Raw genomic sequence first — 23,366 nt, 5'->3', positions numbered from 1 at the left:
AGTATTAATCCCCTCTGGTTTCTCTGAGTCTGCCAGCAGAGTTTACATTCTAGGTCAAAGGCATACATAGACATATTCAAAAACAGTGGAACAAGAATAAATAGAATTGAATCTTCATAACTCTTTAAATGAGTCATGGAGTCAGCTTAACACTAATCATGGATTCAAATTTCCAACAACTGTGATATCATTTTCTGACATATCTGGATTCGGTTTGGTGAATCCATATCCTAGGATGTGAGTTTCTGGTGGGCAGGTAATGTTTCTACCACCTCCACTGTATTGGCTATCACTCTCCCAAATGCTTACACTGTGCTCTGCACATATATAAGTGCTCAACAAGGAGGAACATAGCCTAGTGGAAAAAGACAAGCCTGGGAGACAGAGGATCTAGGTTCTAATCCTAGCTCCTTTATATGTCTTCTGGGTGATCTTGGGCAAGTCACTTCATTTCTCTGTGCTCAGTTATCTAATCTGTAAAATAAGGATTAAATCTATAAGACTCATATTGGACATGGACTATGTCCAACCTGACTATATTGTATTTACTCCAGCACTCCTTTCTCCTCCTTCCTCTTCTACTCACAATCAGTCAGTCAAGTAACGGTATTTATTGAGCACTTGCTATGGGAAAAACACTGTACTAAGGACTTGGGAAAGTACAATAAACAGAGTTGTTAGACATGATCCCTGCCTACCAGGAGTTTACAATCTACAGACTCTCCCAGCTTTCCCAGGAGTATGTCAAGAGGAGCTTCTTCTAAAATCTACTCACTCCACTTGAGCCTCTGACCCTATTCCTTATCAAAACACCTGCTCCTCCCTTCTCCCCTCCCTTACCACCATCTTCAACAGTTGACTTAGTACAGTGATCTAAACATAGTAAGCACTCAATAAATACTACTGATTGATTGATTCACTTTCCAAAGGCTTCTTTATCACTGCTTTCCAGAGTGCTCATATATTTCCTATCCTTAAAAAAAATCCTACTTTGAGAACGAGTCCCTTCAGTTATTGCCCCCCTCTCTCCTACCATTCCTCTCCAAATATCCTGAGAGAGTTTTCTATACCTGCTGCTTCCACCCTCTCCTTCAATTCTCCCTTGAGCTTCTCCAATCTGGCTTTCGTTAGCTTCACTCCACAGAAACTGCCCTCTCTAAGGTTACCGATGGATTACCTTCTCTTCACCAAATCTGACAGCCTCTACTTCATCCTAATTCTCCTCAAAACTCTCAGCTGCCTTCAACCTCATTCTTCTTGAAACGTTACTCAACCTTGGCTTCACTGTTACTGTCCTTACCTGGTTCTCCTCCTATCTCTCTAACAGATTCTTCTCAGTCTGTTTTGCAAGCTTCTCTTCTGCCTCTCACCTTTTATGGGTTGTTTTCAGGTTCAATTCGGGATCCCCTTCAATTCTCTGTTTATGCCCACTCCCTTGCAGAACTCACAGCTTCAGTGGCCATCTCTAAACAAGTATACCTCTCCAGCCCTATCTTTTCCCCTTCTCTACAGGTTCACATTTACTCCTGCCTTCAGCACATCTTTATTTTTATGTCCCACCATCACCTGGCCTTCCCTGACTAAGCCTTTATTTCCCCATCCAGTCCATACATTACTCTGCTGCCCAGATCATTTTCTTACCAAACCATTCAGTTCATGTTTCCCCACTCATCAAGAACCACTGGTGCTTTTGCCCATCCACCTCCATATCAAACAGAAACTCCTTACTATCAGTTTTAAAGCACTCAATCCTCTTGCCCCCTTCTACCTCACCTCGTTGCTCTCCTACTACAACCCAGCACACACACTTTGCTTTTCCAAGACCAACTTACTCACTGCACCTCAGGCTCATCTTGCTGCCAACTTCTTGCCCACATCTTGCCTCTGGCCTGGAATGCCCACCCACTTCATATCTGACAGACAATTACTCTTCCCACCTTCAAAGCCTTATTGAAGGCACATCTCCTCCAAGAGGCCTTCTCTGACTAAGCCCTCATTTCCTTTCCTCCCACTCCTCTCTGCATCACCCTGGTTTGCTCCCTTTATTCCCCCACTATCCAAGACTCACAGCACTTAAACATCCACTGTAAATTATTTATTTATATTAATGCTGTCTCCCCCTCTAGACTGTAAACTCACTGTGGGCAGGGAATGTGTCTGCTATACTGTTACATGGTACTGTCCCAAGTGCTTAGTACAGTGATTTGCACATAGTAAGTGCCCAATAAAAATAATTGATTGATTGATTCCCCCTTGTGTTTATTGTTATACTATACTCTCCCAAGTGCTTAGTATGGTGTTCTGCATACAATAAGTGCTCAATACATATAATAGATAGATTGATTGTAGGTTCCTTGTGGACAAGACACAAAACATGTTATTGTTTGGCACTCCCCCAAGCACATAATACATTGCTCTGTCCATGATAAACACTCAATAAGTACCATGAAAATTAATTTAACAAAGGTAGAGTTAAGTTCTTGGCATATTTTTCATTTGCCAGACAAAAAATATTTGCCCATCAGTATACATTTTAAATAATGTATAATTTTAAATAATTTAAACACCAACACTAGTGAAGCTTAGTTGAAGTGGTAGAGTCACCTGATTGTAAGTCCTCACTAGATTGTAAGTCCTTTTGAACAGGGATCATTTCTACAACTCTATTGTATTGTATTCTCCCAAGCACATAGTAATGATAATAATAATAATTGTAGTATATGTTAAGCACTTACTATGTGCCAGGCACTGTTCTGAGCACTGGGGTAGATACAAGCAAATCAATCCCTGTCCCTCATGTGGCTCACAGTCTTAATCTCTGTTTAACAGATGATGTAACTGAGGCCCAGAGAAGCGAAGTGACTTGCCCAAGGTCACATATCAGACAAAGGGTGGAGCTGGGATTAGAAACCATGACCTTCTGACTCCCAAGCCCATGCTTTAGCCATTACAATGCTCTGCACTTGGTAAATGCTCAATAAATACCATTGATTAATTGACTGATAAAAAGTAGATTTCCCAGTTGCTCTTCTTGCTCTTACTGCAGTGGTTATAGATGATAACCAAATTTTGTAACTTTTATACCAGTCTATTCTCTTTTGCAACTTTTATACCAGTCTATTCTCTTGTAGATCAGCAACATAATAACAAAGTGCTATCTGGGATGACATTAAATTCAAGCGCCAATAGTTGTTTATCCTTATGTTATCCCCTTCTCTCGGAATATTTAATGTTTGACAATGCTTAGCCGAGAAGTCTTTCCTGATTGCGTGCCTGGATAAATTTAAAATTGATTCACACTTGTCTGAAGCTCAGTGGAAATGGAGAACCACTGCACCAGAGCATCTGTTAACTGTCTCTGATTTTCTCACTGCCAAGTTCGATACCTCATTTACTTTGGCTTTTCCTTAAAGGTCCATATCCCAATCCTTCCTTTGAATTATTATTCTTGTCAGGATAATCTCATTACACACACACACAAGCACACACATACACAAATAATGGAATTGCTGGTTCTCCCTTTAGTTCTCTTAGCTCCCTCTTGCCCTTGCCTTTCTCACTCCACTTTCTTTCCAAAGTCTTCTGAGATCTCACTAGGTTATAAAGTCAAGTCAATTGCCTGGAAACCTCAGGCCAAAGAAGCTAGAGAGTTGGGGAAGATGCAAGATATGAGAGGTCCATTAATAAGTGAAATGCATAGACACTGACCAATGTTCATGCCTTCACAAGCCATGAAAAATTATAGGAACCTGGTTGGAATTGGAATTCTTTTCTCTTCCCACAACTTTACTTCTCCTTACCAAATGCAAAGGTGAGCAAAAAGTCATGCATCAATGCCCATACTTATGTGATGTATTTGTACTCTGTGTAAGGGATCACAGGAATGTCAGAAATCACTTAATGCACTTTGGTTGACCTTCCAAATGAAAAACCTCCACCAGGGCAAAGTCTGGGGATAATGGAATTCATTTCTACACCACTTAAATTGGTGCCCTGGCACTCCATCCTCCCTAAGTGCTGTTTGACTTCATCCTCCCTAAGTGTGGTTTAACTCATTAGGCCCCTGATCTCATAGGCCTCACCGAGCCCTCTGCTCAGCAAGTTCATTTACATCCTTTGACTGTCTGTCACTAGCTCTCTAATGCATTCAGATGCACGCAAACACAGGCCTGCAGAGATGCCCACAGATGCCCATTTCTCTTGCCCTATTTCTTTCCACTATTGAATTTTCCGGAAGATGTAAGACGATAACTTGTATGATTTGTGAATGGGAGTGACGAGAAAGCAAAGATTAAAGCTGGCTGCCAACTTTTTCTTAGTTCTCTGAAAAAAAGGGATTGGATTTGAGTAAGCTGTGAGGGGGATTATTGGTGAAGCTCTAGAAGCTTTTTTCAAGCTGTTGGGGGCTGGTTGAAGAGCAGAAGAAATTTCTGGCCTCTTCAGAAGGTTTATGTTGGCCCATGGAGACAGAATTGATATGGCCATTTCAACTGCTGCATCCTCTGAATATTTTGGAGCTTTGGTGAAACTGGGAAGATGAATGATGCTTTAAAGAATAAACTAAAAATTCACAAATAGCTTCATCTGTACCAATAAAATAATGCTTGTCCTAAGAGGAATGGGCCAGCTGTTCAACAATAAACAGGAAAAGCATATATTTAGTTTTTTAAGAAATGAAGAGAAATATCACAGTCATCTAAAAATACAGGAGGATTGTCTGTAGAAAGTGGAAATTCAAACATGAGGTTACAATACTTAGTTTTGCAATCAAGTATCATCAGAATTATCAGTATGATCAGTCTTGAAACATTTAACTTTAGCTCAAATCAGTCACTCAGTGGTATTTATTGAGCACTTACCATATAAGAGCCCTATACTAAGTGCTTGGGATACTACAATACAATAGAGTTGGTAGACACAATTCCTGCCATCAAGAAACTTACAATCTATTGCAAAGGAAAGACCTGCCCACTTAAGACTATAAAAGGCATTTGAAACTGACCCAAATTGCAACAAAATCCATGGAACCCTGGGATATATCCTGTACTATTTGCTGACTTACCTCAGCATTTGTAAACCCCATCCCTGACATTCCATCCAATCAGTGTAGGGAAGTTGATTCTTTGCCCATAGGGAAAATGATTCTTTGCGCAACTCACATTCTCTTCGTCATGCTCCTTTTCCACTTTCTCTGTTCCCATCACTTTTCCAACATCATGAACCCATCTCCAATCTTCTTCTCTGTTTCCTCTCTGTGCCCCAATCTACATTTTTAAATTAACATTAGTGATGCCAGTAGACTCTGCCAAAGATAATGTGCTTTATACATTCTACCTGCATAATACATCCTACCTGCAACTCCATCTCTCTGCCCTTAAGGGTGGGAACGGACACTGAAGAGATTGGGGCAGGAGGGAGGTGACAGCTGTTGTTGTGGGGATGGCCACCAGCACCTAAAGCAGCATGGCGCAGCAGAAAGAGCATGGGGCTGGAACTCCTAAAGGTCGTGGTTTCTAATCCCAGCTCCACCACATGTCTGCTGGGTGACCTTGGGTAAATCATTTAGCTTCTCTGGGCCTTAGTTCCCTCATCTGGAAAATGGGGATTAAGAGTGTGAGGCTCATGTGGGATAGGGACTGTGTCCAGCCCAATTTGCTTGTATCCATCACAGCACTTAGTACAGAGCCTGTAAGAGAGTAAGATCTTAATAAATACCACAATTATTATTATTATTCTCATTAGCTCCTGTCCTCTTGGTTCCTTGCTTGTCTTTGGCAGGTGGGGTGTTTTGAAGAAGAATGGCTACATGCTCGGAAGGAAAATAGAATGGGTGATGTGATAGTGCTCTATGCAATGGCTGCAGCCACAGCAGTGTCTCGACGGTGGAGTAGACTTTGATCTAAACCACATTTAAAGCAACTAATTTTCATATATACACCAACTTTGAACTGACTTGAAAAAGTGGTTCGTTAATTTATCTTGGGCTTTCTTTAATCAACACTGATTCTATTTGAGGTTATGGCTCTAGAGGAGCCAGAGTAGGAGGCAGCGAGGGACAGAGCATCCTGAGAGACAGTCCTCTTTTATATGATAATTGTGGGAATTGTTAAGCACTTATTATGTGCCAAGCACTGTACTAAGTACTGGGATAGACACAAGATGATCATGTCAAATACAGTTCCTGTCCCTCATGAGCTTAACAATTTAAATAGGAGGAACAGGTATTTAATCCCATTTTACAGATGAAGAAACTGAGGCACTGAGAAGGTAAATGGCTTACCCAGGATCATAAAGCAGGTAAGTGGTAGAGCCAGTATTTGAGCCCATTTCCTCTGAATGCCTAGCCTGTGCTGTTTTCACAAGGCCACACTGACAGGTAGCATAAAATCTGTGGCTGAGTAGGGGTCATTGTGGCTGTAGTATGGTGGGAAGCCAGTGAGGGATTCTACCACTGCATGCCCATTCTGCCATTGCATGCTCACACTTTTTCTCCCACCTCACAGTGATAATAATAATAAGTAATAATAGTACTTGTTAAGCACTTAATATGTGCCAAGCACTGTTTACTATGTGCCAGGTACTGTACTAAGTCCTGGGTGGATACTAATGAATTGGGTTGGACACAGTCCTTGTCCCACAAGGGGCTCACACTCTTAATCCCCATTTTACAGATGAAGGAACTGAGACTCAGAGAAATTAAATGGCTTATCCTAGGTCACACAGCAGATATGTGGCAGAGCTGGTATTAAAACCTAGGTCCTTCTGACAAAAGGCCCTTGCTCTATCTACTAAGCCAAGATGCTTCACAGAAAAATCAGGCAGCTGGGGAGGTACACAGAAAGTGTGTTAATTCATTCATTCAATAGTATTTACTGAGCACTTACTATGTGCAGAGCACTGTACTAAGCGCTTGGAATCAGCATGGCTCAGTGGAAAGAGCCCGGGCTTGGGAGTCAGAGGTCATGGGTTCTAATCCCGGCTCCGCCACTTGTCAGCTGTGTGACTTTGGGCAAGTCACTTCACTTCTCTGGGCCTCAGTTACCTCATCTGTAAAATGGGGATGAAGACTGTGACCACCATGAGGGACAACCTGATCACCTTGTAACCCCCCCAGCGCTTAGAACAGTGCTTTGCACATAGTAAGCGCTTAACAAAAACTAACATTATTATTATTATTAATGTACAAATCGGTAACAGATAGAGACAGTCCCTGCCCTTTGATGGGCTTATGGTCTAATCGGGGGAGTCAGACAGAGAAGAACAGTAGCAATAAATAGAATCAAGGTGATGTACATCTCATTAACAAAATAAATAGGGTAATGAAAATATATACAGTTGAGCGGATGTGTACAGGACTGAGGGGACAGGAATGGAGAGGAGGAGGAGCAGAAGGAAAGGGGGGAAAAGAGGGCTTAGCTGAGGAGAGGTGAAGGGGGGATAGAGAGTCAGCAGAGGGAGCAGAGGGAAAAAGGGAGTTCAGTCTGGGAAGGCCTCGTGGAGGAGGTGAGCTCCCAGTAGGGTTTTGAAGAGGGGAAGAGAATTAGTCTGGCGGAGGTGAGGAGGGAGGGCATTCCAGAACCGTGGGAGACGTGGCCCAGGGGTCGACGGTGCGATAAGCGAGAACAGGGGATGGTGAGGAGGTGGGCGGCAGAGGAGCGGAGCGTGCGGGGTGGGCAGTAGAAAGAGAGAAGGGAGGAGAGGTAGGAGGGGGCAAGGTGATGGAGAGCCTTGAAGCCTAGAGTGAGAAGTTTTTATTTTGTGCGGAGGTTGATAGGCAACCACTGGAGGCATTTAAGAAGGGGAGTGACATGCCCAGATCGTTTCTGCAGAAAGATGAGCTGGGGAGCGGAGTGAAGAATAGACTGGAGCGGGGAGAGAGAGGAGGAAGGGAGATCAGAGAGAAGGCTGACTCAGTAATCTAGCCGGTATATTGCGAGAGCCTGTAAGAGTAAGATAGTCGTTTGGGTGGAGAGGAAAGGGCGGATCTTGGCGATATTATAAAGGTGAAACCGCAGGTTTTGGTGATGGATTGGATGTGTGGGATGAATGAGAGAGCCGAGTCAAAGATGACACTGAGGTTGTGGGCTTGAGAGATGGGAAGGATGGTCGTACCATCCACAGTGATAGGGAAGTCAGGAAGAGGACAGGGCTTGGGAGGGAAGATGAGGAGCTCAGTTTTGGTCATGTTGAGTTTTAGTTGGCGGGCAGACATCCAGGTAGAGAAGTCCTGGAAGCAGGAGGAGATATGAGCCTGAAGGGAGGGGGAGAGGACAGGGGAGAGATGTAGATCTGTGTGTCATCTGCATAAAGATGATAGTTGAAGCTGTGAGAGCGAATAAGTTCACTGAGGGAGTGAGTGTATAAGGAGAACAGAAGAACTGACCCTTGAGGAACCCCAACAGTTAGAGGATGGGAGGAGGAGGAGGAGCCTGCGAAGGAGACTGAGAATGACCGGCCAGAGAGACAAGAGGAGAACCAGGAGAGGACGGAGTCCTTGAAGCCGAGGTGAGATAAGGTATGGAGAAGAAGGGGATGGTCAACAGTGTCAAACTGTTTAGTTTGACACTGAACTGTACAATCTACTGATTGTAGATTCAGTAAACTACAATCCAGTAAACTACTTGCTAACCTTCTTGAGCTTCCAAGTGACCTTCTTTGATCATATTCCATCATTTAAAAGCATTGCTCTACAATCTTTTCACAGGTTGCATCTTCTGATTTGTTCTCACAGACAGGAACTGATTGGTGACCCATCTATCAATCTGCCTGGTGAGATGTAACTTCCAGATGTGTGTGTGTGTTACATTGGTGGCAGCAGGATTTTTAGGCATAGTGCTGAAGTCTTGAGCTGGCTGCCATAGTGATATTTTTTGGTGATTTCAGGAGGAATGGAGTTCAGGGTTCTGAGCTGCAAACTTCGCTGACTTTGCCCAATAAGCAAAGTAGACAAAGCCTGGGAGAGGGAAGGGACTCATGGGGCGAAGGGAAAGAAACTGGCTGGAGAAAACATGACTGGCTGTTGCTCTAGTGGGGACTGCAGCCATGGAAATGTTTTCTCAGTGCTTTACAGATTACATTTGCTGAAGTTTTATTAAAATCCAAATTAAATAATTTAAAAGAGCACAACATGTCTCTAAGCTCCTCCTGCCTCCCAACCACTAACATTGACGATTGCAATATTTTCTGGTAGTTTCTGCAATTCCATTCATTCATTCATTCAATAGTATTTATTGAGTGCTTACTATGTGCAGAGCACTGTACTAAGCGCTTGGAATGTACAAATCAGTAACAGATAGAGACAGTTCCTGACCTTTGACAGGCTTACAGCCTTGACTGCCACACAACTGTATGGTTCCTGCCTCTTTGCTCCCACCCTGGATTGGGGCATAGAGGAGGAGAGCGAGGAAAAACAGAAGAGGCTTCATCCTTTCATTCATTCATTCATTCATTCAATAGTATTTATTGAGCTCTTACTATGTGCAGAGCACTGTACTAAGAGCTTGGAATGAACAAGTCGGCAACAGATAGAGACAGTCCCTGCCGTGTGACGGGCTTACAGTCTAATCAGGGGAGACAGACAGATAAGAACAATGGCAATAAATAGAGTCAAGGGGAAGAACATCTTGTAAAAACAATGGCAACTAAATAGAATCAAGGTGATGTACATTTCATTAACAAAATAAATAGGGTAATGAAAATATATACAGTTGAGCAGACGAGTACAGTGCTGAGGGGAGGGGAAGGTAGAGGGGGAGGAAAAGAGGGAAAGGGGGGGAAAAGAGGGTTAAGCTGCGGAGAAGTGAAGGGGAGGTGGTAGAGGAAGTAGAGGGAGAAGGGGAGCTCAGTCTGGGAAGGCCTCTTGGAGGAGGTGAGTTTTAAGTAAGATTTTGAAGAGGGGAAGAGAATTAGTTTGACAGAGGTGAGGAGGGAGGGCATTCCAGGACCGCGGGAGGACGTGGCCCAGGGGTCGACGGCAGGATAGGCGAGACCAAGGGACAGTGAGGAGGTGGGCGGCAGAGGAGTGGAGCGTGCGGGGTGGGCAGTAGAAAGAGAGAAGGGAGGAGAGGTAGGAAGGGGCAAGGTGATGGAGAGCCTTGAAGCTTAGAGTGAGGAGTTTTTGTTTGGAGCGAAGGTTGATAGGCAACCACTGGAGGTGTTTAAGAAGGGGAGTGACATGCCCAGATCGTTTCTGCAGGAAGATGAGCCGGGCAGCGGAGTGAAGAATAGACTGGAGCGGGGCGAGAGAGGAGGAAGGGAGATCAGAGAGAAGGCTGACATAGTAGTCTAGCCGGGATATAACGAGAGCCCGTAGCAGTAAGGTAGCCATTTGGGTGGAGAGGAAAGGGCGGATCTTGGCGATATTGTAAAGGTGAAACCGGCAGGTCTTGGTAACGGATAATAATAATAATAATAATAATGTTGCTATTTGTTAAGCGCTTACTGTGTGCAGAGGACTGTTCTAAGCACTGGGGTAGACACAGGGGAATCAGGTTGTCCCACGTGGGGCTCACAGTCTTAATCCCCATTTTACAGATGAGGTAACTGAGGCACAGAGAAGTTAAGTGACTCGCCCACAGTCACACAGCTGACAAGTGGCAGAGCCGGGATTCGAACCCATGACCTCTGACTTCAAAGCCCGTGCTCCGATGTGTGGGGTGAACGAGAGAGACAAGTCAAGGATGACACCGAGATTGCGGACCTGAGAGACGGGAAGGATGGTCGTGCCACCCACGGTGATAGGGAAGTCTGGGAGAGGACAGGGCTTGGGAGGGAAGATGAGGAGCTCAATCTTGCTCATGTTGAGTTTTAGGTGGCGAGCCGACATCCAGGTGGAGACATCCTGGAGGCAGGAGGAGATGCGAGCCTGAAGGGAGGGGGAGAGGACAGGGGCAGAGATGTAGATCTGCGTGTCATCTGCGTAGAGATGGTAGTCGAAGCCGTGAGAGCGAATGAGTTCACCAAGGGAGTGAGTGTAAATGGAGAACAGAAGAGGGCCAAGAACTGACCCTTGAGGAACTCCAACAGTTAAAGGATGGGAGGGGGAGGAGGCGCCTGCGAAGGAGATCTAGAATGACTGGCCAGAGAGATAAGAGGAGAACCAGGAGAGGACGGAGTCCGTGAAGCCAAGGTGAGATAAGATATGGAGGAGGAGGGGATGGTTGACAGTGTCAAAGGCAGCAGAGAGGTCAAGGAGGATTAGTATGGAGTAGGAGCAATGGCTTTGGATTTGGCAAGACGGAGGTCATGGGTGACCTTAGAGAGAGCAGTCTCGGTAGAGTGGAGGGGACGGAAGCCAGATTGGAGGGGGTCCAGGAGAGAATGGGAGTTAAGGAATTCTAAGCAGCGATTGTAGGCGACTCGTTCTAGGGTTTTGGAAAGGAAGGGTAGTAGGGAGATAGGGCGATAACTGGAAGGGGAAGTGGGGTCAAGAGCGGGTTTTTTTAGGATGGGGAAAACGTGGGCATGTTTGAAGGCAGAGGGGAAGGAGCCATTGGAGATTGAGTGGTTAAAAATTGAAGTTAAGGAAGGGAGGAGGGGGGGGCGATGTTTTTAATAAGGTGAGAGAGAATGGGGTCCGAGGCACAGGTGGAGGGGGTGGCACTTGCGAGGAGGGAGGAGATCTCCTCTGAGGATACTGCAGGGAAGGATGGAAAAGTAGGGGAGAGGGTTGGTGGGGGGGAGGGAAGAGGAGAAGGGAGGGGAGGGGAGGGGAGGGGAGGGGAGGGGAGGGGAGGGGAGGGGAGGGGAGGGGAGGGGAGAGGAAGCAGGGTGCTTGGAGACACCTGTGTCAGAGAAAGAAAGCACTGTCTGGCTGCACTGGGTGCAGTGAGTAGAACTTCAATTTCTTGTCCTGCTCTCTCATTCATTCAATAAATCAATCAATGGTATTTATTCAGAACTTACTAAGCACAGAACACTGGTCTAAGTGCTTGGGGGAAGTACAATACAACAGAATTAGCAGACATGTTCCCTGCCCATAATGAGCTTACAATCTGGAGGATGAACTTCATAATAATAATAATAATTATGGTATTTTTAAGCACTTATTATGTGCGGAGCACTGTTCTAAGCATTGGGGTAGATACAGGGTAGGATTATCCCACATGGGGCTCACATTTTTTAATCTTCATTTTTTACAGATGAGGGAACTGAGGCACAGAGAAGTTAAGTGACTTGCCCAAGATCACACAGCAGACAAATGGCAGAGCCGGGAGTAGAATCCTTGATGTCTGACTCCCAAGCCCATGCTCTTTCCACTAAGCCATGCTGCTTCCATCTTTAAAGGATGTGGACAGTGGTTGAGTCGGTAAGGTTCTGCTGCATTTTATCAGACTGTCGTGGAGTAATTCACCAAATAACAGGATCATTGTCCATAGAGACTCACTTCCTCTATGGAATTACCTCCAGCCCAACTTCCTTCTGCACTCTTCTGATCATAGATAAGTGTCAGAGCAGCAGGAGGATGCAAGGCAGTGAAGTGAAAGTGGCAGCGGTAGCTGCTGTTGTCAACTACTCAGGAAACAAGGGATATTTACCCCCTCCTCTCTTCCTCCAGCATCTTCCCTTACCATCTGCATGATCCTGGAGTTCCACAAAGGAAGTGGGAGTGGAGACTTGAACTCTAAGCCCCCTCCTTATCCGAACCCACTCCCTATTCCTCTGCTGCCTTTCTATACCACCAGCTTGCCTCTCCTGCTGTCCCCAGATGGCTTCAAACACCATCGTGAACCAAATAATAATAATAATAATGTTGGTATTTGTTAAGCACTTACTATGTGCAGAGGACTGTTCTAAGCGCTGGGGTAGATATAGGGTAATCAGGTTATCCCACGTGAGGCTCACAGTCTTAATCCCCATTTTACAGATGAGGGGACTGAGGCACAGAGAAGTTAAGTGACTTGCCCACAGTCACACAGCTGACAAGTGGCAGAGGTGGGATTCAAACCCATGATTTCTGACTCCCAAGCCCGTGCTCTTTCCACTGAGCTACTCTGCTTCCTGTGAGCAGTCTTTGAGGGCCCACAGAGGGATCAGGGAGGTCAGGACTTGATACTGGGAAGGAGGGGAAATCATAACACCCTATTAATAAAACACCCTATTAAGGGGCAATCATTCATCAATCAAATAGAAAACAAAGCTTCTTGCAGCAAGAATTGGACAATCGAACCATAACCCAAAGATGAATAGAGAAAATGAACGTGGCTGTCGGAAACATCCATAGCAACAGCTGTTGCTACGATTAAATGTCCAAACAACAACAACAAAATATACGGGACCAAGGAGAAAAAAGGACGGGGGCTGGAGGGACATTGGAGGAAGAACAGGAAAGCTACTGGGAACAAGGAAAGGGAAGAGACCAGGGGCTAGGGAGATATGGAAGGATTTCCTGTGTATCTTTACACATCTGTAGGATCTGGTTACCAAATAGAGAGTGGTTCTGGAGCAGAACCTAGCTAACTGCGTGGGAAAATAGTAAGCTCATGGGAAAAATGTATCCTATAATGCAATAATTTATGATATAGATACATCTTTGAGAGCGAAAACATGGTTATATTGTGGGTTACACCTCCAGTGCCTAATTCTTTCCTATCTGGTTACTAATGAGGCACTGTCCTTTAGCTGATGAAATGTGACATTAAAATATTCAAAGTTAAGGTGAGCTGGTTTGTGGGAAATTATTAAGTAGTCATCACACTAGGAGGAATCTCTCTCCTGTTTCAGCTCTATTAAAGGCTGAGACAGGTGAATTAGTGGGTTTACCAAATGGCCATTCATTTGAAAGTAGAGTAAAATGCTGCTAGCCTTTCCCTTTGATTATGAAGCTTCAGTCCATAAGATCACCTTTTTCAGGCTTATATACCGTGGTGGGTAACCTGATGACAGGGGAAATGTCCTATTCTGTAAACTCACAAACATGAGCATCTGGGCTAAGGGCTAAGGCTGGGAATCATTGGCAAAAATCAAGGGCCACCTACTGCCTCTTTTGCCTTCTACTATTAGCTAGCTTATGATTATTACTTATGATACCCACTTAATCAGGGAAGGCTCCCTGGAGGAAGTATTGTTTCAGAAGAAAATAACATAAATAAGGTCAGTGAGCAGATTTGGTAATTTTGCAAGTAAGGGACCACATATCATTTCAGTCAGTAAGAATGATGTTGCTGGAGTAGCAGAGGATATTGTTGACAATGTAGCTTAGCCTGGGTTGGGCGGCTCTCTGAATGGCACAGACATGCATTAACAGCCATTAACAGAAAGGGATGTAGAAACATGTCTGGACCTAGCTCATCACTTTCCATTTTCATACTGCCTGAATTGGCTCAGCAATGTAGATGGAGAGGATGAATTTAATTTAACAGTTCAGTAAGTGCCAAAGAAACCATCTCATCTCCAAGACTTGGTGCTTTTAAACAGATTTTTTTGAATTTTAAGAAAAGACAAAACCTCTATTGAGAAAACAGTGAAACCTATGATACATTAATCATTCTTCAGTCATTAAGTGTAATCAAAGGTTCCGTTCTAGTTCTAATACAACTTATGTTGCCTAATCATTTATGAGCCCATGAATTCAACATTCTAATATTTATTTTCAGTGTTATAAGTGCTTCCTTACATTGATTCTATAATGCTCTGGGAAGAAGTTATTCTCTTATTATCCTGCCAGCAAGGCCTGCTAGAGAAAGAAGGACACCCTAAGGAAATAGTAAGAGTCCCATCTTTAAAACCAGATTAGACAAAACACTGGAGAACAGATTCCAGAACAAAACACAGTGATAGCACAGGACAGGCAGGGTGCCTAGACAGATACTTGTTTCCAGCTCTCATTTCTATTCTGGTTCTTGTCTTGAGGCTGGGAAAGTAGTGTCTATTGCATTAAGAATTTGCCTCAATGTAGAGAATACTGAATCCGGTATTTATCTTTTAATTGAACTTCCCAGTAAGGAAGAACCATATAGTGGAATTTATGAAGCTACCTCTCTCTGGGAACATTTATCATTTCCTTGAAATTTCAGAAGAGCTGTGAATAAAAATGATAATAATAGACCAATATCAACAATTTCTCCTGCACAGAAGTATATTTTTGTGCTTGTACCCTTGAGCCCAATCTAAACGGAGATAGAGGGGAAGAAATGTCACCTGGCAGACAAGTTAGTCATAAATGAGGAAAAGTTTGGGAGCACTAATATTCAGATCTAGAATGCCATTAGACTAATTCAGGCTAACCTGTCAGTTCAGGCTGTGTTTTTAATGGTATTTTTTAAGTGCTTATTATGTGCCAGACACTGTACTAAGTGCTGGAGTAGATACAAGGTGCTGGTAATCAGGTTGTCCCACTTGGGGCTCCCAGTCTTAATCCCCATTTTACAGATGAGGGACCTGAGGCACAGAGAAGTTAGGTGACTTTCCCAAGGTCATACAGCTGACAAGTGACAGAGCAGGGGCTAGATGCAGGTTCTTTCATTCATTCATTCAATAGTATTTATTGAGCGCTTACTATGTGCAGAGCACTGTACTAAGCGCTTGGAGTGAACAAGTTGGCAACAGATAGAGACAGTCCCTGCCGTTTGACGGGCTTACAGTCTAATCGGGGGAGACGGACAGACAAGAACCGTGGCAATAAATAGAGTCAAGGGGAAGAACATCTCGTAAAAACAATGGCAACTAAATAGAATCAAGGCGATGTACATTTCAGTAACAAAATAAATAGGGTAATGGAAATATATACAGTTGAGGATCTGACTCCCATGACTGTGCTCTATATAGTAGGCCACATTGTTAGAATGTGCAGTCAGTCTCTAATGAGTTGTATGATTTCAAAACATCTAATCAGAGGTCCTGTTAACATCTGGCAAGGGAAGTGTAGAATAGGAAAACAGAAAACTACATATCCCAGTAAGCAAAGGGGCTGTTTTAAGGCAGTTCACAGCTGTAAGGGGTTGTTCTGAGCAAAGCCAAGCTCCCAGAGTTTTCTTAGAGGCAGTGAGTCACGAACCTCCCCTCTCATCCTGACTCCCTGGGCAGAAACCAACTCATGTTAAATCATATTCTCTGATGTGGTTAGATTAGTGATGTGCACACATGCAGCATGGCTTAGTAGAATGAGCATAGGCTTGGGAGACAGAGGACATGGGTTCTAATCCTAGCTCTGCTACTTGTCAGCTGAGTGACTTTGGGCAAGCCTTTTCACTTCTCTGTGCCTCAGATCCCTCATCTGTAAAATGGGGATTGACCGGGAGCCCCACGAAGGACAACCTAATTACCTTTATCTACTCCAGCACTTAGAACAGTGCTTGGCACATAGTAAGTGCTTAAAAACTCCATCATTATTATTTATTATTATTAAATACAATGGATTGATAGTTCCTGGAACCAGACTCTACATGTAAGGAACTTCTTTATCACCTAGAACATCTATGGTGTGGGGGAGAAAATTTGCAAGAGAATAATGTGGGTGACTTACTCTTAGTGACTTAGTACCGTGTTTGGAAAACAGTAAGTGTTGACCAAGTACCATAATTATTATTATTACTCTTGGGCTTTATGACTTATTGATCAATTGTATTTAATCATTTTAATCTCAGTTCTTTGCAAACTTGGTGTAAAACTACCTTGACTCTGAAGCCTAGGTTCTCTACCACTTGGTAAGGAAGAAGCTCCTTAATCACCACCTCATTCCTTGGGGTTAGGGTTAACTAAGCAATTAGGAACTACTTTCTGTCTTGTGATTTATCTCTGAGTTTGGGTTTTAAGCTGAATTTTCTCTTGAATTACTTTTTGAGTGAATTTCTGGACAAAACATCAGTTGCTGGCTAGTATTTTGTCTGGGGAAATATCTTACCCACATTCACCAAGGCTTCTGAGTAGCTTCTCCTTTAAGATTCTGGCCATATCCCTAATCTCCCAGTTTCGCTCTGAATGTCTGAGTTGGAGAAGGGCTATTCATCTTCATAGTGGGTATATTATCAAGAAGACCCCAGTACCATTAGTCTGAGTCTAATAATGTCCATGGAAGATTATGTAAAAACTTGGTGCCCTATCAACACATAGAGTCTGGTGCCTGCTTTTGAAGGAATGAAGGAAGCTGTGGTTTTGGCCAGGTGGCATTTTCTAATCTCATGGGACACAGCAGTGGTATGCCAAAATATATTTGAAAAGTTCCCATGGAACATAAAATACAATATTTACCTTCCATTTAATCCCAGCACCGCCACTTCTCTGTTGTGTGACCTTGGGCAAGTCATTGAACTTCTCTGTGCCTCAGTTACCTCATCTGTGAAATGAGGATAGAAAATGGGAGTCCAGCCCCAAACCAACCAACCACACCAATGTGCGTGTATTCACCCTAGCTCTTAGTACTGTGCCTGCCACACAGTAAGCTATTAACAAATACCACAGTTATTATTATTCAGGTCAGAAGATTATGTTCCTGATGGTGAAATATGTGAGATGATGCCTGATAAAACCAATCTGTGACTGGTAATCCCTTCTGACATCTGAGAATATGGCAGTCTTGTCTCCTGCTTTTCTCTTGAAATTGATACTTGTAATGCAGGAGCCACTTTTTTCTCCCTCCTGAGCTGACTGATTGAAGCCTTTGCTCTAAGAAAGTCTCACCTGCCTCTGATTATTGCCCACCAAATTAATCTGTTTGCTTGTCCATGGACTACAACCATGCCAATTCACTTGAGGTGTTGCTTAATTGGGTCTGCAAAGTGTTTCACCTGTCTTTCTTGTGTATGATCCCTTGACTATTAATACAATGCCTTTTTGGATATTTTACAGTCCATTTTCTCCAGAGAATGAATACTAAAATGAGAATCACTTTTACACTGGTGGTCTGACTGTGTTTCAAAATGAGACTGTTAGAGATTCAGTTTTGCCATCCCCACCAGATGTGTACCTGAAGGACATAATAGAGCTGGAAAAGGTTCAGAGAAGTACAAGTGAAATAATCAGGGGGTGTGGAGCAGCTTCCATATGAGAATAGTTGGAAGAGATTAGAATTCTTCTGCAGTGTGGTTTAATGGAAAGAGTGTAGGGCTACGAGTTAGGAAATCTGGGATTTAACCTCAACTCTGCCACTTGCCTCCTTTGTGATATGGAGTGAGTCACTTCACTTCTCTGTGTCTCAGTTTCCTCATCTCCAGAATGGACATTAAATATCTGTGAGCCCCATCTGATTATCTACTCCAGAGTTTAGCAGTACTTGGCACATTGTAAGAGCTTAACAAATATCATCATCTGTTGTTGGGCAGGGATTGCCTCTATCTGTTGCCAAACTGTACATTCCAAATGCTTAGTATAGTGCTCTGCACACAATAAGCACTCAGTAAATATAATTGAATGAATGAATGAATCATCATTATTATCATTATTATTACCATTATGATCCTGAGAAGAAATATCAATAGCACTTGATCCCAGTTCTTCCTATCATCAAAGTACCCCTGAGAGTCTTAGTGAAAAATTTCATGATTAATCTTTCCAGGTCATGGAAAACCATTGGCCACCATTTGCTCTTATTTTCAGATGATGATGATGATGATGATGATGATGATGGTATTTGTTAAGCGCCTACTATATGCGAAGCACCATTCTAAGCGCTGGGGGGGATACAGGGTAATCAGGTTGTCCCACATGGGGCTCACAGTCTTCATCCCCATTTAACCAATGAGGGAACTGAAGCACAGATAAATTAAGTGATTTGCCCAGTCATTCATTCATTCAATAGTATTTACTGAGCTCTTACTAAGTGCAGAGCACTGTACTAAGTAAGTGCTTGTAATGTACAATTCAGCAACAGATAGAGACAATCCCTGCCCATTGACGGGCTTACAGTCCAATCAGGGGAGTCAGATGGACAAAAACAAGACAACTTAATAGCAATAAATAGAACCTCATTAACAAAATAAATAAGGTAATAAAAATTTATACAAATGCGCACAGTGCTGAGGGGAGGGGAAGGGATACGGGGAGGAGCAGAGGGAAAGGGGGGAATGGGGCTTAGGTGAGGGGAAGTGAAGGAGGGGCAGAGAGGCAGCAGAGGGAGCAGAGAGAAAAGGGGAAGCTCAATCTGGGAAGGCCTCTTGGAGGAGGTGAGCTCTCACATAGCTGACAAGTGGCAAAGCCGGGATTAGAACCCATGACCTCTGGCTCCCTAGCCCGGGCTCTTTCCACCGAGCCATGCTGCTTCTCTAATAACTCTCCTTAGCATTCATTCATGTATATGGTGTACCCCATGATTCAATATAGGTCTATTCCTTGAAAGTGTCATTATGGTGAGTGGTTGTATTGTAGGGGCATGTTTTCCCATAGATTTACACACACTTTGCTAAGATCCATCCCCAAACCAACCCCAAATGATGAACAAGTCCCAAACTTAATGAAAATTATGCTGTAATTAAGATTTGCACCTCCTCACTACCCACCCCTGCCCTGGTTTTGCCATCTTTTTGCCCTGCCAAATACCCAGAAACTAGCCCTATCGTCAGTTACCTCACATGTCTGTCACCCTCTCCCATGCTCTGGTATTTCATTCTTTTTCTGAACTTTGACCATAAAAACAGCTGTTGCTGCAAGTGATACCACCACACCTCCAGCTTCCACCTACACTCCAGGGCTCCTTTCTGGTTTTTATAACTGCCTCCGTACTCTGTCCAAAGCCTCAGGATGGGGAGAGATTTGTGTAATCCAACAAGTTGATTTTTGGCTTGAATGATCCAGATTCTCTCTGGGAAATCAGGACTGCCCAGTCTCAATGCCAATAGGAGACCAGGAACCTCAGCCAGCCTTGCTTCAGCAGAGAAGAAGCAATTACAGTGTGAAATCTCTTCAACTTTTAGAATGTTGGAAAGGGCATTGCCTAGATCATTTTTGTACAAATCTGTTCCGTCATTTTTCTCCACTCCTCAAGAACCTCCAGTGGTTGTGCATCCTCCTCCACATCAAACAGAAACTCCTTACCACTGGTTTTAAAACACTCAATCACTTTACCCCCTGCTACCTCACCTCGCTATTCTCCTACTTACAACTCAGCCTGCATACTTCACTCCTCTAATGCAAACCTACTCACTGTACCTGATCTCATCTATCCCCAGAATTTAGTACAGTGCCTGGCACATAGTAAATGATTAACAAATACCATAATTGTTAATTATTACTATTATTATTATATCACTGCCAGCCTATCACCCACTTCCTGTGTCTTGCTGTCAAACGGCAGGGACTGTATCTGTTGCTGACTTGTTCATTCCAAGCGCTTAGTACAGTGCTCTGCACATAGTAAGCACTCAGTAAATACTATTGAATTGAATGAACACCTCTTCATATCCAACAGACAATCACTTTTCCTACTTTCCAAACCTTATTAAAAACACATCTCCTCCAAAAAGCTTTCCTAGACCAAGCCTTATTTTCCCTTCTCTTACTCTCTTCTTTGTCACCTTTGAACTTGGATTTGCACCCATTATCCACCCCTCCCTCAGCTTTAGAACACTCATATGCATACCCCTAATTTATTTATATCAGTTTCTGTCTTCTCCTCTAAACTGGCAGCTTTATTTACTGTGGGCAGGTGGTGATAACGTTAACTTATGTTAATTTATTTATGCTCTCTTATTCATTCATTCATTCAATAGTATTTACTGAGCACTTACTATGTGCAGAGCACTGTATTAAGTGCTTGGAATGTACAAATCGGTAACAGATACAGTCCCTGCCCTTTGACGGGTTTACAGTCTAATCGGGGGAGACAGACAGACAAAAACAGTAGCAGTAAATAGAATCAAGGGGATATACATCTCATTAAAACAATAGCAATAAATAGAATCAAGGTGATGTACATTTCATTAACGAAATAAATAGGGTAATAAAAATATATACAAATGAGTGGACGAGCACAGTGCTTAGGGGAGAGGAAAGGAGAGGGGGAGGAGCAGAAGGAAAGGGGAAGAAAAGGGGGCTTATCTGAGGGGAGGTGAAGCGGGGGTGGTAGAGAGTCAGCAGAGGGAGCAGAGGGAAAAAAGGGAAGCTCATTCTGGGAAGGCCTCTTGGAGGAGGTGAGCTCCCAATAGGGTTTTGAAGAGGGGAAGAGAATTAGTTTGGCAGAGGTGAGGAGGGAGGGCATTCCAGGACAGCGGGAGGACATGGCCCAGGGGTCGACGGCGGGATAGGCGAGAACGGGTGATGGTGAGGAGGTGGGCGACAGAGGAGTGGAGCTTGCGGGGTGGGCAGTAGAAGAGAAAAGGGAGGAGAGATAGGAGGGGGCAAGGTGATGAAGAGCCTTGTAGCCTAGAGTGAGAAGTTTTTGTTTTGTGCAGAGGTTGATAGGCTACCACTGGAGGTTTTTAAGAAGGGGAGTGACATACCCAGAGCGTTTCTGCAGGAAGAGGAGCCGGGCAGCGGAATGAAGAATAGACTAGAGCGGGGAGAGACAGGAGGAAGGGAGATCAGAAAGAAGGTTGATACAATAATCCGGCCAGGATATTATGAGAGCCTTTACCAGTAAAATAGCCGTTTGGGTGGAGAGGAAAGGGCAGATCTTGGCGATATTATAAAGGTGAGACAGGCAGGTTTTGGTGACGGATTGGATGTATGGGGTGAATGAGAGAGCCGAGTCAAAGATGACACCGAGGTTGTGGGCTTGAGAGACGGGAAGGATGGTTGTACCATCCACAGTGATAGGGAAGTCAAGAAGAGGACAGGGCTTGGGAGGAAAGATAAGGAGCTCAGTTTTGGAAATGTTGAGTTTAAGGTAGCGGGCAGACATGCAGGTAGAGACATCCTGGAGGCAGGAGGAGATTCAAGCCTAAAGGGAGGGGGAGAGGACAGGGGCAGAGATGTAGATTTGACTCCACTATCAGTCAATCAATCAATCGTATCTATTGAGCACTTACTGTGCCTAGACCACTGCCTATACTAAGTGCTTGGGAGAGCACAATATAACATAGTTGATAGACATGTTTCCTGCCAATAACAAGTTTACAGCCTCGAGAAGGCTACTGTATCACACTGTTCATTCTCTGGCTTCCACAGTTTGCATATACTTTGGGTCTGCCTCTTTCCTCTGTTAAATTGTGTGCTTTTTGAGTGTAGAACTATGTTTTTTTGTTTTGGTTGTACTTTCCCAAGTAAACAGAACATGGAAGAAGCCATGCAATTAATTCTCTTAGTTTTATTGAGTGATATGAATGGCGTGGACAAGGTGCAGTTGATGATGACTTATGATGTTGAGTTGTCTTTGACCCACAGCAACACCATGGACACATCTCTGCCAGAATGCCCCACCTCCAGCTGCAATTATTCTGGTAGTGTATCCATAGAGTTTTCTTGATAAAAATACGGAAGTGGTTTACCATTGCCTCCTGTGTAATAAACTTGAATCTTTGCCCTTGATTCTCTCCCATGTGGCTGCTGCCCAAAGAGTTTTGACTGGTAGCAGATTGCCTTCCACTCGTTAGCCACTGGCCAAGCTAAGAATGGAATGGATATGCCTCTGCCTGACTATCCCTCCTGTAGTCGAGACTGGTAGAGTACTGGTAACTCTCCAGGTGTGACCCTGAAAGGGGAAGGTGAAATTACTGACCACCAAATCCCACCCCACAAGGACTAAGGAATACCCACTGAAATGTCAAGAAGTTAGTTTCAAAAAACCAAAAGAGACTGCTATTTCACCCAGCAGTGGTAAACCAATAACATTCTTCTCCTTCAGATCTCCCCTTGACCCCCGTACTCTACAGAAAGATCCCTATTTTAGGTCACCATTGACTTCATCTGTGATAAATTCAATGGCACCATTCAACAATAATCTTCCTCCACCTTTCTGCTGCCTTTGGCATTATAGACAACCCCCTTCTCTTGTACTTGGATCTGTACTGTTTAAGCACTTGATATTCACCCTATCCTCAGCCCTTCAGCATTACATATATCCATATTTTATTAAGTAATGTTAGGCCCCATCTCAGGACTGTAAGCTGTTTGAGGGAAGGGGAAGTGTCTACCAACTCTATTGTATTGTACATTCCCAATTGCTTATTAGAGTTCTCTGCACATGGTAAGGGCTCAATAAATTCAGTTGGTTTAAGGCAGTCAATTGTCTCTTTCCTGCAAACCTAACTTTGCTAATCTCCTACTACAACACAACCTGCTCACTCCGTTGTTCTATCAATTTGCTCTCAGTATCTCAATCTTATCACATATGAATCCTTACACTCATTCTCCCTCCAACCTGCAACTCTCTCTTCCTTCTTAACTTACAGTCCACCACTTTCCCTACCTTCAGAACCCTCCAAATCAATCAATCCTATTTATTGAGTGCTAACTGTGTGTAGTGCTTACTATGTGTGCAGAGCACACTGTATTAAAGG

At 43.7% G+C, this 23,366-nt stretch overlaps 1 non-coding gene across 1 annotated transcript; it reads right to left on the bottom strand.

Annotated features, from left to right (window-relative positions):
- Nucleotides 1–22,430: 22,430 nt before the first annotated feature.
- On the bottom strand, nt 22,431–22,568 carry LOC114809612. The gene has a single exon (XR_003757388.1). It is a non-coding gene; the product is annotated as a small nucleolar RNA SNORA7 (small nucleolar RNA).
- Nucleotides 22,569–23,366: the final 798 nt, after the last annotated feature.

This window comes from Ornithorhynchus anatinus, chromosome 2 (assembly GCF_004115215.2).
Source record: "Ornithorhynchus anatinus isolate Pmale09 chromosome 2, mOrnAna1.pri.v4, whole genome shotgun sequence".
Lineage (NCBI taxonomy): Eukaryota > Metazoa > Chordata > Mammalia > Monotremata > Ornithorhynchidae > Ornithorhynchus > Ornithorhynchus anatinus.
This window is presented reverse-complemented; position numbering and strand designations above follow the sequence as displayed.